This window comes from Mus musculus, chromosome 16 (genome assembly GCF_000001635.26).
Source record: "Mus musculus strain C57BL/6J chromosome 16, GRCm38.p6 C57BL/6J".
NCBI classification, from domain to species: domain Eukaryota; kingdom Metazoa; phylum Chordata; class Mammalia; order Rodentia; family Muridae; genus Mus; species Mus musculus.
This window is the reverse complement of record NC_000082.6, coordinates 81746227-81752045: the sequence shown is the minus strand read 5'-3', so window position 1 is coordinate 81752045 and position 5819 is coordinate 81746227.

The window sequence follows — 5819 nt, the reverse complement described above, 5'->3', positions numbered from 1 at the left end:
AACCTCTTTTAAACCGGGTTTATCTCACAGGAAACTCAGAAATGGTCAAGCTGGACCTTCCCTTGCAGTAGTTCTGCACCAAGCGGTGCCCATACTGAATTTGTACAATCACAAACCAGTATGCACAGTTCTGAGTGCTGTGCAGCTCCTAAAGGAGAATTATCAACCTCAGAATTAGTAAAGCCTAAGCAAGAATTATGTCGTTAGTAACACCACGATTTGTGGCTAAAATAGGAGCTGGAAGTCGTTCCTCCTCATCCCTGTTTTTTCCACAGCCTATTGAGCTAAGGACACCTTGCAGTAACAGCAAGGGTGAAAAGCCAGAGGTCAGCTAAGGGGCTAAGCCTGTCTATCAAAATAAAAACCAATCTTTATTAATATAGAAATATCTACTTTTCTAGCCCTCTTGGTAAACCTAATTTTTAACTCAGACTGAAAACCACGTGCTGGAAATGTCCTGAGACTGGGGGTAACAGCTGCCACCTGTGTGCTCTAGGGGGGCGGGGATGCACATCCACTGGTCCGCCTCGAGAATGTTGATTTACCTGCTTGAAAGACAAAATCTTGAAAGACAGTGAGAAAGTAGGAAAGCAGAACTTCTTTTGGGGAACTCTAGGTACTTTATTTAAATGCAAACTGTAAAGCTGAGGCTAGTCTCCAGCCTCCTGTCGGGGAGCTGGCTCAGAGAGTAGCTTTTTCGGAGCCTGAGTCCTCAAGCTGACTTTTAAGCAAAAGAGGAATTTTAGTCCTCAAGGTGATACTTTAGAAGATTTAGAATCTGTGTTCATCTAACAAATTAATTTATCTGGCAGCCACTGCGCTCTATCTTCATCTCGTGAAAAAACACAAACTGAGTCCCTACCCCAAATTAGAACTGGATCTGGACCCTTCTATTCATTAGTCAGGGGGTCCTTCCATTTTACTAATGTATTAAGTGAACAATTGCTCTTTAATAGCTTTTTCTACTAGCTGTAAGGCCAGCAATCCTTCTGAGGTTAGGGATCTAGGGGAAGTGGGGGATGTGCTCTGAATTAACTTTGCTAGGTAATTTAGAATATAGGAATCTCTAACATTGGACTGAATATTAGACCAGTCTGAGATTGAGTTAGAATGGCTGGTCACACTGAAGAAAGGAGAAAAATCATTATGACTCTATTAAATGACTAATTTTACTAAGTCTGAATATACAGTCTCTGATGTACTATTGCCATAAAGTTAAAAGGCTAGAAGCTAGTCTAAACTGGAAAAATGACAAGTAAGGATGGATCTAAAACATGAATTTAATTTAGTTTTTTAGTCAATACAATCAGGACATGAGTCAACTTACCTACCAGCTCGTCACACAAATTTACTAATATGCTTCTGCAGCGTTCTGTGGAGAAAACCTGTTTTTCCCTTTTCTAATAAGGTAGTTGTTTTAGGATTAATCTATAAGCCAATAAGTAGATCCCTTTAAGATACTATAAAGCATTTATTAAACTCTTTGACATTAAAATATTAGATTTTGAAAATAAAGGTAAGACTTAAATAGTGTGCATGGGAATGCACTAAATAGTATGCACGGAGATACAATTTCTTTCTTTTTTGTCTTTTAAGAAGTTAAAGTTTTAAAATTTTACAATACCTAAACCTTTGAATTAATAACTAGTTGACAAAACATTTTAAATACTTGGCTGTAAAGGGGCAGTGACTAATTGCACTTTTAATCAATTTTCTTAAGGAGCAGTTGTAACTAGAAGGCTTGCAAAGTTATTAAGAGTTACATGTGCATAATTTATTTATTTATTAACTAGAAATATGCATAAGCAATTGTAAATTTGAGAATTAATAGTATCTGAGGGATGAACAATTTAAGCAATTGCGAGCTCAGAGATATGGCATTGACTATTAATATACAAATTAAGGTTTGATTGTTCAGCATTTTAAAACACCATCTACAGCACACAACTAGATCATCTGTGCTGGAACAGGGGAAACTGTGTCTTAAGACTCCGCCCCACAGAAGCTAGTTGGGCCCACGTGGGCCAACGATCCGCTGGGAGGATGAGAAAAATGACTTTACAATAATGTTTTCTTTTTGGCCAAAGAATTGTTTTGGGCACAACCAATTTTTAATTACCAATTAATAACAATTATAAAAGCTTTATTTTTTGTAGAAACTTTTGTAGTAAACTAAAACCCTAAGTAATAAAAGGATATTGTCTCTGAATCTTTTGGGTGAGAGCAAGGATTTAAGGTAAACTTTAAGAAGCATTAGTTAATAAAATACCTTTTACTTAGGAAACAATATACACTGAAAGATTAAAACTCTTGGCTTCTTGTATAGAAGCAGAAACAATAAAATTTTTTCTTACATAATGTAAAGTTACATTAGCCATACCTAGAGGCAAAATTTTCTAGTGATTACAGTTCACTAGAAGCAAAACTCTTTGAATTTAAGCATTATTTAAACATCTGAATAGATCTGTAACACTGTTAAAAAGAAATTCTCTTGAACACAGGGAAAAAAACTTTCTCAGGCACTGTTTGCAAAAAAAAAAGAAAGGCCACAAGCCGCTCTGGGGCTGCCCAGAGCCCTGCATTGACTCAAACGTAAAATACTTTTTAATCTGAGCATCCTGGCCCTCTTGTAATAAGGACCGATTCTAGAGAAACAATATAACTGTCTACGCCTCCAAATTTTGATACTCTTTCTTAAGATGACTTACAGTTAAAACGTTCTTCACAACTTTAGTGTTGTGAAAAAATTGCCCGTACTGCAGTTTCCTGCCAGGCAGCAACTATAACCAAACTGTTTGTCTAATCTATTTACAAAGACAAACATAACTAGATAACTCTGTCACAGTTTTGTATGAAGTGAGCTGTATGAGCGCTCTCATAAGATGATTACTCTTGTAATTATCTTAATTACAGTATACAGGTGAATTAAAGATCTTAAATTTGAAGTCAAACTGCAAGCTGCAGTCAATGGAACAATAGCAGTTTTAACCATAATTTTTAAGTTTTTGTGCAAGGTTAGGATAATACCTGTAACCTTGGGAAAGCAAAACCCAAGTTTAAAACAATTTATTATCTTTAAAATCAATATTAGAAGCATTACTATCATATTACGAAGTTTGGATGTCAATTAATACCTATGAATACCTATTAAAGCAAGCTTTAATGCTTTAATAAAGAGACATTGCTTTAAATCTTATTTTAAATTTTACTATTTAGGATACGAACCACATTAATTATTACCTAAACTAGAAATATCTTTAGAGACCCAGCCTCTTGGGCTGCCTTATGCCATGTGTCGGAAGGACTCTAAACTTGAGTTATCAAATTTAACACTAACCATCTGTAGCAATGTAACAATTATTAATCTTAACCAACAACTTATGAGCTGATTGTGAAAACACTCAGAGCACATTATCAATAAAAAAGAACCAAATGAAGCAGTTACATTTAGACCAATCAGAGAATAATAATTTTTGTAGCTACAACCATAAAAATAAAAAACACTTTACCATTGTCAAACACATTAATCATGAACCATTTATTAGCTTTTTTACTCTGAAACTTAGAGGCTGTGCACTAGACCTTATTTCCTAAAACGAACAGTTTTTCCAGCAGGGGCCCTCCCGCCACGTGTCTGATTCCTGGATGAAACACGTGGCAGCTCTCGGCTTTGCAGATAAAGTTTTTTATACCATCTTTATTATCCAACACAAAACATAGAACATTCATTCATACAGACTGGACACGAACATACATGAATTGAACACGAGAACAGATTGGTGCACCGGACATTAGACAAGACACAAAAGGGAACAGAGTACTCCTGCTATAAGGCCCAGAGAGATATTTCTCTCTGCTTTTTGGGACATTTTCCTCCCTTATGATGCATCTTTTATTAACTGGGGCAATCCGCCTATTCCTTTTAATAAACCCTTTCTTTTCTCACACCTCATGTAGCTTCGGAGAGCTACGGCCTACCGCCTATTACCCAGCTCCTCACTGCTGAACCTAAGTGAACCAGCGCTCGGGTTTAACGCTGTCTCAGCTTAGCCCATACCTTCTCCGGTATGAATTTCCCTTATCCTTTATTTTATGGAGCTCCGAACCAGCAACGTCTCTTCCAAAAATCCTTTGCCGTTTCTCAGTCCCGCGTTGGTTCGCCAATTGTTGTGTCCGGCCAGCAGACCACAACCTGGGTTCTAGCCTGGAAAGGCATTTTGGAAACCTGGAAGAGAAGAGGGGCTAGGTGGCGAGAGAAAAGAATGTAGCCAAGACAGTTACTCTGATCAAGGCTCAAATTTTATTGTTGCGACACTAGTTATGAAGGAAGGGGGAGGGGACCCGATTCCCGCCGAATAATCTCGGGTCCAGTAGAAAGGTGTACGTGTGTGGCTCCTCAGGTTCCAGCAGTGGGCGTGGCAGAACGAATGAGCAGGAAGCTCCACCCCGAGCAAGCAGGTTTCAGGCTGGGGGAGGGGAGACTACAGATGGCAAGAGTCAGTTTCTAGGAAACTGTTTCCTACATACAATAATACTGGACAAAGCAATTGCTGAAATTACAGCTACTATGGGAACCTGCACAAACTTGCAAACTCAAACCAGACAAAAATAAACATGGAGAACGGGAAGTGGGAATAACATATCACTATTACTAGAGGAAGTATTGTCATTCTATGGTTGCTGAGAGAGGAAGAATTAATTTACTTAATCGCATGACCACCTGCAGGTTGATCACATACCAAGGCCAAGCCAAATCCCCATAAGTACTTTAATGAAAACATTATTTTCAACAACCTCACAGTTTTGTTGTCTTGATAGGATCTGTAATTATGTTGCCACTGTGTTCTGCTTTGTGGGTTTCCCTTTTAAATCACTCATCACAAATTGGTACCACAAAATTGACACCATTTATATTTGTAAAGTTGTTCTTTCCTGTTTGGGGTCATAGTTAATTTATTCACATTATTCTTAAAAAGAAATAAGTGTCTGGCTTTAAGGGATAGAGAACAACTGAAATATTCTTCTTGTTTTATATCTACGGAAGACACATTAGTGTGACTATTTTTACACGTTCAAGAGGACAATGAAGTACAAAACACATGAATTTTAACCCTTGATATGTAGCTTACTAATACTAAATAATATTTTGTTTCTTAATAACATCCTGTATTTGTTAAAATCCTATTTTAACTTGATGCATTATCTAATATAATTCTACAACAGAATTTTCAGTACAAATTTATCTTTTAGTGTATCCTTTATTGAGAAAGAATCTATCTGATTTTGGAAAACCGTCTACATAATTGAAGAAGAATGATGCAAACAATTTCCTGAGCAGAGGAAAACTAAAAGACACCATGCTAAATCATTTGCATTCTGGTTATTCTTAACACTGCTATTAGTTTGTTGTTGTTGTTGTTGTTGTTGTTGTTGTTTTAAAAGGCCAAGGTTTCTGGACTTAATTTCCAATTATAAGTGAAAATCAATGTCAGCTTTAAAAGGTGGCATGTGGCTAATTGTTCAATCAAGATGGATTTTTATTACATAGAAATCTCTGAAGTGGATACTCTTGTCATGTTCTTGATCTTAGAGTGAATAAGAACCAGAGCAATAAATTGATCGAGTGCATATTCAAATATTAAAACTCCATAATTGTAGTGGTTTGCTTATACTCAGCCCAGGTAGTGGCACTAGTAGAAGTTGTGGTGCTGTTGGAGTAGTTGTGCCACTGTGGTATTGTGTGGTAGCAGTATTCTGCTAGTAGCCTTCAGATGAAGTTGTAGTCCTCTCAAGTCATCCTGCACTATGCCTCCCTGGAT